At 46.2% G+C, this 14,407-nt stretch overlaps 1 protein-coding gene across 1 annotated transcript in view; it reads right to left on the reverse strand.

Annotated features, from left to right (window-relative positions):
• Positions 1-14,407, reverse strand: part of ADCY2 (adenylate cyclase 2) — a 3,890,318-nt gene that overhangs the window by 3,724,180 nt on the left and 151,731 nt on the right. The window lies entirely within an intron of this gene.

Raw genomic sequence — 14,407 nt, forward strand, 5'->3', positions numbered from 1 at the left:
GAGCCCTTCAAAGGAAGGAGAGCCTCGGCAGAGCGGGGGGACCAAAAACTCACCGGATTTTGCCGCCACCGCCACGAGAGTCAGAGGGCAGCCAGCACCTAGCAGCAGCAGCAGCCAGCCACCGCCAAGAGTCCCAGAACACCGGACTCCGCGCCGCCGCTCCGGGAGACCACAAATCCCGGCAGGCCTCGCGGCGGCGCGTCTGCAGTGACGCGGGTCGCGCTGCGTGGGGGCGCCTGAGCCCTTCAAAGGAAGGAGAGCCTCGGCAGAGCGGGGGGACCAAAAACTCACCGGATTTTGCCGCCACCGCCACGAGAGTCAGAGGGCAGCCAGCACCTAGCAGCAGCAGCAGCCAGCCACCGCCAAGAGTCCCAGAACACCGGACTCCGCGCCGCCGCTCCGGGAGACCACAAATCCCGGCAGGCCTCGCGGCGGCGCGTCTGCAGTGACGCGGGTCGCGCTGCGTGGGGGCGCCAGAGCCCTTCAAAGGAAGGAGAGCCTCGGCAGAGCGGGGGGACCAAAAACTCACCGGATTTTGCTGCCACCGCCACGAGAGTCAGAGGGCAGCCAGCACCTAGCAGCAGCAGCAGCCAGCCACCGCCAAGAGTCCCAGAACACCGGACTCCGCGCCGCCGCTCCGGGAGACCACAAATCCCGGCAGGCCTCGCGGCGGCGCGTCTGCAGTGACGCGGGTCGCGCTGCGTGGGGGCGCCAGAGCCCTTCAAAGGAAGGAGAGCCTCGGCAGAGCGGGGGGACCAAAAACTCACCGGATTTTGCCGCCAGCGCCACGAGAGTCAGAGGGCAGCCAGCACCTAGCAGCAGCAGCAGCCAGCCACCGCCAAGAGTCCCAGAACACCGGACTCCGCGCCGCCGCTCCGGGAGACCACAAATCCCGGCAGGCCTCGCGGCGGCGCGTCTGCAGTGACGTGGGTCGCGCTGCGTGGGGGCGCCAGAGCCCTTCAAAGGAAGGAGAGCCTCGGCAGAGCGGGGGGACCAAAAACTCACCGGATTTTGCCGCCACCGCCACGAGAGTCAGAGGGCAGCCAGCACCTAGCAGCAGCAGCAGCCAGCCACCGCCAAGAGTCCCAGAACACCGGACTCCGCGCCGCCGCTCCGGGAGACCACAAATCCCGGCAGGCCTCGCGGCGGCGCGTCTGCAGTGACGCGGGTCGCGCTGCGTGGGGGCGCCAGAGCCCTTCAAAGGAAGGAGAGCCCCGCATCGCGGGACGCGAGCGGGACGCCCGGGGCGAAGCCCGGGCAAAGGGCGGGCCCTCTGAGGCCCTCAGAGGTCAACAGTGGTCGGGCGGGCCACCCCACCAACAATTCTCATTAAGGTTAGTCTCCCAATTTGTTTCCTACAATGGCTGATTGTACCGCTATCAGTAATAATGTTGACATCCTTACTCAGGACGCAGAGTCCCCTGTAATACTGCTAACGTCGTTTGAGGCATTGATAGACACTGCATTCAACGAGATTGTTGAGACTGAAAGGAGATTTTCTATGGGTCCAATGAGTATTAACCAACCACATGCCACCAGCAGTCTCGATGGCAATACCCATATAAATCCTGAAATAATTGTTGTAAAACCCTCACATCCCGTTGTTGAAGTACCAATTGTCTTAGACGATGATGACACTGTCAAGTACATAGCACCAGAAGTGACTCTTGGCCATGCCCCAGTAATAACATCTACAGAGGCTGCTAACAAGGTATCTGATAAAGTTGCAGCCAAGAGAAAGAGGGGTCCTGCTAAAATAACCCACAACAAACGGAAGCAGCCACTAAGGATTGTCAACCAACCAACCCCACAAAGTATGTGGAATAAGGGGAAGAGACAGAAGTTGGTCCAACATATAGTACCCACACAGGATCAACCGCATCTGGGTGACGTGGTCGTTATAAATAACGAGGGGTCAAATTATATATCTATCTCCACCCAGACTGAGTCCCCCCACGGAACTGACAAATCCAGTCACTATTCCAAGTCAGAGGGGAACCTTATTGAGACTATTGCAGACACAATTTTTAAAAATTTGGAAGGTCAAATGATCAAACAATTTAATAATATTTTTAAAAGACTTGATAAATTGGAGAATTTAATTAAAAACGAGGATGCTAAGAGAAAAGGTATAGCGAACTTGGACAAAATGAGAGTAGAACGTCTGCTAAAAGACCTTGAATCCACTACTCGTGTCCCCACTACAGGTGACCATGGTAACATCAGGACAGTGGAACAACAAGCCATTACTAACCCAGCACAGTCTGTTACACCTAAGGTGACTAAAAGTAAGGGCACAACAGGTAGTAATCCGCCTGATCGTCAAACCAACACCCCCTTACTCCCATGTAACCCTACACATGGACATGTCACTTCGTCCAAACCCTCTGTCTCCGCTAACGATGCAAGCGGATTATCAACTAATTCTATTAAAAAGAGTAACGCAGCGAAGCAGACCACCTTAGCACAGAAGGGTCCTGTTAACCCCAGCCAGCACGACAAAAAGATCACGCATGAGGACAATAGGCCTATCAAACATCAAGGCCCGGCCCTACATCTTCCACCTGAGGCTTGTCCGTATGTTTTAGTTCTGGCTGGTATCCCACCGCTCAAGGAAGGTCAAGGAGAATCATGGGTTCAACTTCACAATAAGTGTATAGACTGGTTAACAAAGCACAAGGGTGTGGGTTATGATATTTCAAAAGAAATCATAACCACACGGCGAGTAACCTGGGTCGGTCCCCTTTACAAAAATATCAATGGGGACTGTATTGTAATTAACTTTAGAAACCCGGGCACTGCAAAATTCCTGTTGAACTACAACCCTGGTCGTCACGGCCCATCTACTGTGGTGACCCCACTACCATTAAAATATTTTTACCGTCCTCCCCACAAGATGATGCAACCCCCACCAGTTTTTCCCTTACAGAATAGGTTTGGAATATTCCAGGACCTGGACACATTGGACTGACTGCCCTCTGAAAGCACCGAACTACTTCCCGTGTGCTTTGAGGCAGCTCAGTTAGAGGAACCATCCTCAGAGGCGGCCCTGTTAACACTGGAGATCTCTCTATCTAGCCCACTACGCGTTCAACAGGGGTATGTTACACCTAAATCCGCCTCAAGTACTAACCAGGGTCCCTGTTTGAGGAATAATAAAAACAATAACCTAACAATTCTCAGTTGGAACATTGCGGGCCTGAAGTCCAAGATGGGAATTCTTTCATGGAGGGACTGTGTCAATTGTCATGACATATTGATGTTTCAAGAAACTTGGTGTGTTGAGGACCTATTGTTTGAGGGGTATAGTTGCCACAACAGGACTGTCCCGGTCCCTTTGGTTGGTCGTCCTAGTGGTGGATTGTCAATTTGGATAAAAATTTCTGCTGAAGCTAAAATTGACGAACTACAAACAAATTGTCCTAGTTTCATGGCACTCTCGTATACCCAGAGGATAAAACTGTGTTTAATCAACTTCTATAACAATGATTTTCTGTCCCAACCTAACCCAAATTTTATTCTCTTATTTGATTTTATTAATGAAATTATGGATGGACAGGTACACGGGAAATTTGATGGCATCTGTTTAGGGGGGGATTTTAATGCACATGTACATCCAAGGAATCCCCCATGCAAAAGAGGTATAGAACTGTTAGATTTTCTTGCTACCAGTGAACTTGTTAATTGCATGGAACATGCAGGTATGGAAAACCATGCATCCCCATTCCCCACCTTTATTGGACATGGGGGTGGTACAACAATTGATTATGTTTTCGTTTCACACGCCGTCACAAAGGCATTAATAAGGGCAGAAGTAGTGTGTGAAATTCACAGTGATCATTACCCAATTGCCATCCATTTATCATTGCCGAAGGGTAAGTGTCCAAGACGTGAAATAGGCGCAAGGGGTCTGGAAGTCTCGACAGATAAGTTGAGGGTAATCTGGAAGGGAGTAGACAATAAGGGAATCCTGGCAGGAGTATGTAAAAAACATCCAACTTTGATCAAAGATTGTCTTACCACAGAGGACCATGGGACCAACGTGGTTAAAGCGTTCTCTGAACTCTGCACCGTAATTAAAGGCGAAATTTCCAGACCAGCCTCTAGTAAGGCTGAGGAAACGCCTAGATGGTTTGATGCCCCATGCTCAAAAGCAAATAGGATGCTTAGAGCTGCCTTAAAAGCTGAACCGAGGGATATACCGCGGGTAAGGCTGCTCAGAGCAGAGTACAAGCGTGCTTTACGCACCAGATCAAATGATTTACTGAAAACCCACTGGGATTCCCTGGCACGATCTGCTGACCTAAAAGATACCACTGGGTTTTGGAAGGAGGTAAAGGAAATAAGATCTATCGGTTCTAATTTGACCGAAATTAATTGTAACATTACTGGTCCTACCTGGGTTGCTCATTTTGGTAAAATCTACGCAACACCAGATAATCCTCCTTTGTTGTTACCCCCTCCACACCCAATGTCTATTTCCACATCTGAGGTATTTGATGCTATTTTAGAAAGCGCTGGGAATAAAGCGCCTGGATCCGATGGGCTCTCTATAGACCAATTAAAATGTGAGCCAGATTTTTGGGCCCCATTGCTATGCAATGTTTTTAACAATTTAACTGAAGGGGAGATCCCGGAAACATGGTCACGTAGCATTATTGTTCCCATCTTTAAAAAGGGCGACAGGCTGGACCCTGGGTGTTACCGCCCAATTTCTTTAATAGATAATACCTTAAAAGTTTTGGGATGGATCTTATTTAAAAGGATAAGAACTTGGACTGATGAGAATAACATCCTACATCCTAGCCAGTTTGGGTTCCGCAGTAGTGTCGGAACGGTGGAACAATGCTTGAATCTGAACCTGATCATGGCTAAATATAATATTGCAAAGAAATCCCCTTTATACTTTGGTTTTATGGATCTGAGCTCGGCTTTTGATTTTGTTAACCGTTCCCGGCTCTGGTCTACCCTTCTTGAATACGGTTTAGATGACCATCTGGTACATTTTTTAGCTTTTTTACATCGTGATCTTAAAGCTTGTGTACGTGTGAATCAAATGGGTGAAGTCTCTGATGATATTAGCATTGGCAGGGGGGTCAGACAAGGGTGTGTGCTGGCCCCTCTCCTGTTCATTTTGTATATCAATAAGCTAAGCGGCACTTTGAGCACCCTAACTAGTGATGTGCCTTACATTAATGGAGTCCCTATACCCACCCTTCTTTATGCAGACGATGCGGTCCTGATGGGCCGCACTCCCAAGGCACTCCGTATTTTAATCTCAGGTTTTGTCCTTTTTATGGCCGATTTAGGCCTAACAACTAATTTTAAAAAATCATTGATCATGAGTTGTGGTCCAAAAAATCACAAAATCCCCCAGATTATTTCAGGGTCAAATGTATTAAAAAGCACCAGCACCTTTCCCTATCTAGGGCTGCTATTTTCAAATAGTGGTACGTGGCATGCACATGTTTCTTATGCCAGGAATAAGTTGGGCAAGGCCATTAATTGTGTAACCTCCTTGAGACAACCCAACCAAGCTGATGTAATAACTCCCCTGGTTAAGATATATCAAACCCAATGTATGCCAACCGGCACTTACGGCGCTGAGGTTTGGGGTTATACCAACTGCTCCCCTATTCAAATAGAAGAAAATAGATTTTGTCGTAAGGTATTGGGGGGGGTTATCTGTTCTCCAAACTATGTATGTCATAACGAACTAAATATTCCTTACATAGAGGATTTTGTGAGATCCAGACCAGCATTATTCTGGATAAAGATATGGAACAACACGGCTGCTACATTGACCCGTGAAATTATTTTGGACTGCCTAAAGTGTGATAGGGGACACCATATACCATGGTTGAAAGCAGTAAAAGAGTGCCTTGCAAGCGTGGGTTTGGCTTCTCTGTTCACATCACCAAACCTAATAAATCGCTCCCATAAGACCATCATTTTAAGGGCATTGTATGATTTATATAGCGAAGAGCGGGACAGAAAGAACCAGACTAAATGCACGGTTGTAAAATATTTGGCCTACTCTGGACCACACATTAAAAAACCTGGCCCACCGTACAGATATTTGCGTTTGCATCTTGGTAGATGGGTAAGGGGTTTACTGTTTCGTCTCCGAGATGGGAGTATAGTTAATTTACTGAACTTCCCGCTGGGATACAATAAACACCTCGAAACCTTAAACTGCCCTTGTAACCCTGACATGAAGCAAAGTCTTATGCATTTCTTGCTCTTTTGTGGTTTTTATAAAAAACTCACTGTACATTATCTTATGCCCTATTGTAAGAAAAACGGATTGACTAATTTTAAATTGGCACTTCGGTCCTTCCTGGTATTGGGATCAGATGAAGTCATTTTTAGGATGAGTTGTTTTCTCAAAGCTGCTGTTAGATCGAGAATCACCCTTAATATTGATGTATAATTATAGCACACTGCACTTTCTATTCTGTACTTTTTTGATAAATTTTTTAATCCACTTCTTTTTATCTTTTTGTAATATAAAAAAAAAATTATGTGTAAATAGATAATATTATAACAATGTGATGTCCATTCTTTTTTAACAATGGTTTTAAAATTGTGTTTTTAACAGTGAAATCTATCATTATGAAGGGACACATCTTGTATAGCTATGAAATTGTAAATGGATTTTGATTGTGCTCGTTTGCCCTCGGACTATTCTCCAATTGTAACTACTGAATTGAATGTTTTTTGTTTTTTGTTTGTACTTTTATGGATGTTTTTTATTCCGAATAAAGATCTTTTGACTTGACTTGACTTGAAACCCAGAGGGCAGGGGTGCAGGGAGGGGGGTAATTTTGGAGTTGGGAGGGGTTAATAAACAGTTCTTTGTTTTGTGGTATCATCAGGGTACCGTGGTCCAGCAGCACAGACATATAGGTGACACGTAATTGTCTTTGATTACACACTGGGATAAAGGGTTTAAATTGATGAGCTGGTACGTTAACGGTCTGGGTGACAAAGTGAAGAGAGCAGTGGTGCTGCAGTATGTCCGGAGACACGCCCCTGATGTACTACTACAGGAGACGCATCTGGTGGGAAATACTTGTAAAGCCCTTAACAGGTGGGGATACACCCTTGTGGCACATTCAGGCTTCACCTCGGGGTCAAGAGGAACAGATATATTACTTCGGAACTCCTTTCCTTTGACGGTCAGGTCCACATGGGTAGACACGGGGGAAGATACGCGGGCATCACGGGACAATGGGAGGGACTGTGTTTACACTCATGTCCGTCTATGTACCTCCAGGCCTCCAGGGACCCGCCTTTAAAGACCTGGGCTCCGTTCTGCTAACAGTACCAGAGGGGATACTAGTGATGGGAGAAGACCTGAATGCGGTGGTTGACGGCACCCAAGATAGGAACCCTCGCCCGTCTAATCGCTGTCTGCCAGACTTTCTGGGGACTCTGGGGTTGCAGGATACATGGCATAATTTCACCCTGACACCACCCAATACTTCAACTCGGGCGCCCACAACAGCCAATCAATAATAGACTACCTATTGATTCCCCTGGACCAACTGGCACACATACGAGAAGTTAGACACTTAGCAAGGGGTATATCCCATCACTCCCCATTGTGGGCTCAACTAGTGGTGGGCCAACATAGAGTGGGAAGGGTAGCACCCATCAACTCTCGGCATCTCTGAAACGCAATACTTTGAGAAGCACTGCAAATAGTGATTAAGCAATATTTCAAAGACAATGTGGGGTCGGTGAGCTCTCATCATACACTGTGGGAAGCATTCAAGATGGTAGTCAGGAGCCAAGCCCTCTAGCAAATATCAGGTATGAGGAAAGAAAAGGTTAATGAAGAGGATGCTTTAGAGGCAGAGGTCTTCCGTCTGGAAGAGGAAATGGCTGAAGGTCCCAACCCAGAGACGTTGCACATCCTCCAGTTGAAGAGGGATAGCTACAGGGCCTTGGTGACAAACAGGGCCAGGGAATTGGGAAGAGAGACGCTAGGTAGAATATATGATCAGGGGGACAAGGCTGGGAAACTGATTGCGTGGTTGGACAGACAAAAGCTGGCAGCAGATTGGTGCCTGAATTAAAATACAAGACGGAGCGTTGATCACAGACCCCCAAGTAATTGCAAATGCCTTTGCAGCCCACTTCGAGCAGATATATTATTCACAAAATCCCTACACATTACACAACTCTCTGGACCTCCTCCGTGATATAGCATTTCCAAAAATTTCATATTCATGAATTAGAATACTTGGATGGGGCACTGACACCGGATGAGGTGGCACGGACAGTCAGGGGGCTTAATTCAGGAAAGGCGTCAGGACCTAATGGCTTGCTGATTGAACTATATAAACTTAGAACAGACATTCTTGCCCCCCACTTGTGTAAAATATTTGAGAAGAGCAAAGAACAAGGTGAGCTACCTTGTGATCAAAGGATAGCGACGTTAGTGACAATTCACAAGGAAGGCAAGATTCGTACAGATTGCTCCTCCTACAGGCCAATCTTCCTACTGAATGCTGAGCCTAAAATCTTGGATAAACTCCTTGCCAATAGACTGGTTAAGGTAATTATTAATTTAGTACACCCGTACCAATACGGTTTTATGCCCCAGCATAACACTGCATAAATTTACGCAGAGTACACAGGGTACTAGGGAGGGTGACCACCATACAGGAGGAAGCGATATTGGTATCCCTGGACGCTTCCACTGACTTTAACATGCTTGAATGGCCATATCTATATGTAGTTCTTGGTAAAATGGGATTTGGGCCCCAATCCATCCAACGGGTGTGGCTCCTCTATTCGAAACCGCTAGCCCGGATAGTCGTTAACAACAAGAAGTCGGAGGTGTTCAGTCTCAGTAGAGGAACCAGACAGGGATGCCCCCTCTCCCTTCTCCTGTTTGCCTTGACCTTTGAGCCTCTGGCCTCCTGGGTGAGGAGGGATTCGGTGATACGAGATCTTAAATGGGCCAATTCATGGGAGGACTGTATCTCATTGTAAGCAGTCCACATACTACTGTTCCTTGCATCCCCAAAGGCCTCACTCACAGCCGTGCTGGACATCTCCGCTATCTTTGGCAGGTACTCAGGGTATTCAAATCCATGTTATACATCCTAAAGGGACCCCTCACCGGCATCCCCAGAAACTGCCTGACATAAATCACCACTCAAGGCTTCAAATACCTAGGACTTTATATACCAGTTGACCCTGCAGGCAGATTTGCCCATAATTTACTCCTTCCCCCGCAGATATTGAAGAAGGACTCGAAGTGTTGGAATATGCTGCCGCTCTCTTTGCTAGGCAGAGCATCTTTATTCAAAATGATGTCCTTACCCCTGTTCCTCTATGCCCTGCAGAACTCATTGGATCTGGTCCCTCCGAGTTTTTTTAAAGAAATCGAGAGCCTTCAGCGGAGCTTGCTCTGGATTGGGAAGCCGCGTATAGCACTCCCTAAATTGAATCTCTCCTGGTACGATGGGGGTATTGACCTTCCTGACCTAATAAAATACTACTGGGTGGCTCACCTGGTGGCCATTAACCACAGCACGCACAGACGGGCTGACGACCCGGGCTACGCGATGGAATGCTGGTTACTGTCTGGAGGGAGCTACAACAGAGCGCTCTATTCGAGGGCCGGAAAACACCACCTGACTGGCCTGACCAAACACTAGGTGCAGTTTTGGCAAGCGGCTAACAGAAGTTTGGGATGAAACCGTAGCGTGACTCTGGCTACTCCATTGTGGGACTCCAAATTGCTTGGGAATCTTTGGCCATCCAAAGGTTTTGACAAGACAAGTGGGACCTCATTGGCATCGCAAAAATCGGGGATCTATGGATGAAGAGGGAGGGAAAGTTGTTTCCAGCCCTGCAACAGGAATATGATTTAGCTTTCAAAGAACACTTTAGATATATGTAGGTTTGGCATGCGTTACAATCCTTTCTCCAGAAGGGAGAGACCCCCTTGACTCCTTACGCCTTTAGGACAGCCTTCTGGACGGCTACCTACCAACGAAGGCCATTTCACTCACCTACAAAAAGTTGGTGAATTACTCCAGTAAACCCCTCTTGAAACTACAGGAGAAGTGGGAAAGGGATGACATAATACTTGATGACAAACACTGGGCAATAGCAGTAACTTCACCACGGAGGTGGCCATTGCATCGAGGATGAGACTGGTGCAACTTAAAATCCTGTACTGTATCTACCTTACGGGCCCTGTTTGGTGCAGATGGCGAGGGCAGAAGACAGCACATGTAGAAGAGGATGTGGGAGTTAAGGTACATTCTTCCATATCCTATGGGAATGTGCAATTATACAAGGGTATTGGAGGAAGATATGTGAGGTAATGGGTGAGGTGTTAACACATGTTATCTTCCTGGAGGCAAAAAAATGTCTACTGAATGTGTGGGAGCCCACGGACCAGAACAACACACGCGTCACCTGGGTTACACTGGGATTGATGAAAATGAAACGTAACATTGCTTAGAAATGGGGGGCAGCACAGGTACCCACGTTCTCCCTCTGGAAGAGAGATATGGATTGGTGCATGTTTCGTGAAAAGTATGTATATGTGGCTAGGGTATATCCCCCAAATAGGTCCAGAATTTGGCAGCACTGGAATGAATACAGAGGGAACATCTGTGCCCGGCCGTTCCCACCAGCTCCGGAGGAATAATTGTGGACATTAAGATAATTATCTATTGTCATGATATTGTGCACCTATAATTGGGAAAGTACATTGTTAAGCTGAGAAATTAGACTGTACTCTGCTGTGCCTTGTGATGTTGATTCCTATTGTTAATAAAAAAAAATTTCAACAAAAGGAATCATTATGGGCAATCACACCCCAAATATTGTAGAGGCTATTCACAATGGTAAATTTACACATGAGTAAATCAACAAATGTAGATTTACTGTTGTACTTTTGCAGTAACTTAGCTACTTTTGGCTATTCACAATTTCCAAGTGTAAAGTTGCATCAAACTGTAGACTTAAGTGTCTTACCCGCCGAAACAGTGGATGGGGTGAAGTCTGTACAATACTTCAAATACAACTGTGAAAGTAGACTAGTAGTATTTTTACAATCATACTTTACGATCTGAAAACTTGCCAGATACCTCTTTATGGTGAAGTATTGGGAAATATATAAAAGTATATCAAAGTTAAAAGAAATAGTAAACCTTTTATTTAAACTTTTTTATTATTTTTACAGAACCAATCGGAAGACCATGCATCAGGACCAGATGTTACAGATATAGTGTTCAGTACATGAATATACAAACTACATGTGATGTGAAGTTCTAGACTCCCGCCTGGAGCACCATGGCTGGTTGAGTTTTACATGTAATACACATCAGTAGCATTACAGTGCAATAATACAGTTGCCCTTGGAGAACCTCATTTTACCACACTAGTTCTCAGTTAATGTATCTTTTAATCAGCATATAAAAGGGCTCCCACCTTAGTGAGCTCTCTCAATCCTGTGAAACACACTCCTCATTCATCATGTTCAGAGTCACCATTCTCCACACTTGTCTGATGGCTTATGAAGAATGATGGATTATATCCAAAGTAGATTTTAGGTTGGTTTTGAGGTGGGAGTAGATCATTGTATGTGTCAGAATAGGTATTACAGTAAAGCATTTCTATATGCCAGTCTTCTATTGTCGAGATCGAGCCTCCTACCCAACTCATTGGCACATGCTGCTTGGCCAATAGGAGGCCGATGGCTATCAATGGCTTCTCTACTTCTAACTCGTAACCTAGTAGTGCCATCTTCGGGACTGGTTCTGATTCTGTACCTGTTTTGAAAACCAATTCCCTGAATACCTTACTCCAGTACACATATATCCCAGGGCATAGCCAGGCAGTGTGCATAAACCCAGTGTCTTCTTCCCTACATTTCCGGCAATTAGAATCGTCCCACAGCCCATACCGGTATTGCCTTTCAGGTTTGTAGTAAGCCATTTGGATATATTTGAAATGTATGAGTCCTTTTCACCCATTCATAGATATCGTATAAATCTTGGCACAGCAATATCGCCAATCCTTATTACTGAGAGGGCCCCCGAGCCCCGCTGTCAATCTGAACTGGCCATCAACATTGCTGGCTTATGTGCCTCTTGCGCGCTAGTGTAAAATGTTGTTTATAGTTTGGATGATTTTTCAGTCTGTTTTAGGGTCATGAGTGCATCCATAGCCTGTGGTTCCAACATGTCTTCCCCTAATAAATCTTGCAATGTGAGTCTGGCCCGGTGGAAATAATATCTATACAGTGCCGAAATATGTGAAGCCCTCTCCTGGATATGTTCCCCACTGCTTACTACCCTTTCAGTAAAGACGTTACCCATAGTGCATATCCCTAGGGACCGGAGTGCTTGCATTACCACTTCCTCTTGTCCCATCGGGAACCACAGGCACACCGCAGGGGGTTATCTGGGGAATATTAGAGAGCACAACGTGTCTATCTAAGAACTCATGCCATGCCTGTGTCGAAACCACCAACGAGTCAAAGATCCCATGCCGTCTCGATGGGGTGCGAAAGAGGGTTTGTGGAAGAGTGATCAAATCTGCTACATCCCTCTCTAGATACAGATTAGGCATAGTTTGCATAGTATTATCCAATAGTGTGCAAATGTACTCTCAGTAGCTATGTAATAAACCTCCAGGTCAGGAACATTAAGACTGCTCATGTCATAAGGTAGAGTAAGTGAATCCCACCGCACTCTAGGCTGCTTCCCTGCCCAAGCCAGTCTGATCCAAAGGGTGTGTAGTTGTTGAAACATAGTGCGTAGTAGCAGTAACAGTATGTGCTGAAACATAAATAAGAATCTGGGTAGGACAACCATTTTCATCAGGGCTACCAACCCCACCAGAGACAGTGGTAGTTTGATCATCTGTCCACGTCATCTGTGAGTCTTTGTATTGCCAGCCCGTAATTTTAAAGTAAAACCACTGAGGGGTCCGTGTGAACGTGGATACTTAAATAATGTACTGAGACAGTAGTCCACTGTAGAGGGTACTCCAGAGCAGGGGGGCTGTAGCAGGGGTGAGGCAAAAAATAGTTGACTTATCCCAGTTGATCCGGAGACCCCTGAACCGCACCACTTGATTGACATTGGGATTGAGGATGTATAACAGAGTGTCATCTGCATATGCTGTTGTTATAAGATTATAACCAAGGAATCGTAGGCCATTATGGCTGCGATACTTGCGGAGTGCATAAGCCAGTGGCTCCGACCCCGGAGCATATAATAACGGTGATGGTCGGCACTCCTGTCTCATTCCCCTGGAGATGTTAATGATATCAGAGACAGCATTTGACGCCCGCACATAGGCCACCGGATCTGTGGATAATATTGAGACAAGACAAATGAAATTCTCACCAGCACTCATTCTACACAGCACTGGGTACATGAACCCCCACTCTAATGAATCAAATGCCTTCTCGGCATCAAGGAACAAGGCTACCGCTTTGACTTCCAGGTTTACCCACTGTATGGTTCCCAAGAGCGTTCTTAAGTTATGAGTATGACTTTAGCAAGTATTAATGATCCCCCTCCAGCACCCCATCAGTTGTAGTCAGCAATGTTCTGGAGAGAGGACTGAATAGGCAGAATGAGCATACAGACCATGTACATTTAATTACAGTCCCCCTAACACATAGCAGCTGAAGCTGAAGTTCCTAACAAGCTAAAAGAAGGGATGTCTTCCTTCTAAAACATACACAATTTAACATGCTCTCATGCGTTTAGCTTCACACCCTTCACCACATATTGATTCATGCAAAATGTTTTTAGAAAATTGTTACAGGCAGCTTCAAAACTCTCTGAAGCCTAGTCATACAATGGTAACTACACATTCCATCTTATTACGCCATTGCGTTAAAACCTTATAACTGACTCGGCGCAAGGGGGATTCAGGTCCTTTCACATGGGGCTTGCTCCATGTGAAAGGACACATTGCTGGAGCTGCATCTGTTTTCAGATACACCCCAGCAATATGTCACTTTTGTGCCTACAGATACGCATGATGCGCCGTTCTGTAAATACGGTGCATCTATGGTGTCGCAAGGAGGGCGCACTGAGAAGTATTATGTTGCAGCTTTGTCTCAGCAATGCGACACTTCTCATAACTAAGGCCCATATTTTTTAAAGGGCAGGAAAGACATGAAGATGAGCTTTATATCCTTTAAGTCCATTGTTTTCAACTGTAGAATCAGACAGAGGGACAAGCTTTACCAAGCCATTTTAGCACCCATATGATCCCACTCCTTGCAAGCAATCTTGTGTGAACAACAGTTGAGTCTGCAAAACATTCTCTAAAGACTCATCCCTGTGGGGAGATCATCTAGCTAACTCCCTAGAGCTGAAGAGCTCAAAGATTGAGGTCTTCGTCCTAG

Source organism: Lissotriton vulgaris, chromosome 4_1 (genome assembly GCF_964263255.1).
Source record: "Lissotriton vulgaris chromosome 4_1, aLisVul1.2, whole genome shotgun sequence".
Lineage (NCBI taxonomy): Eukaryota > Metazoa > Chordata > Amphibia > Caudata > Salamandridae > Lissotriton > Lissotriton vulgaris.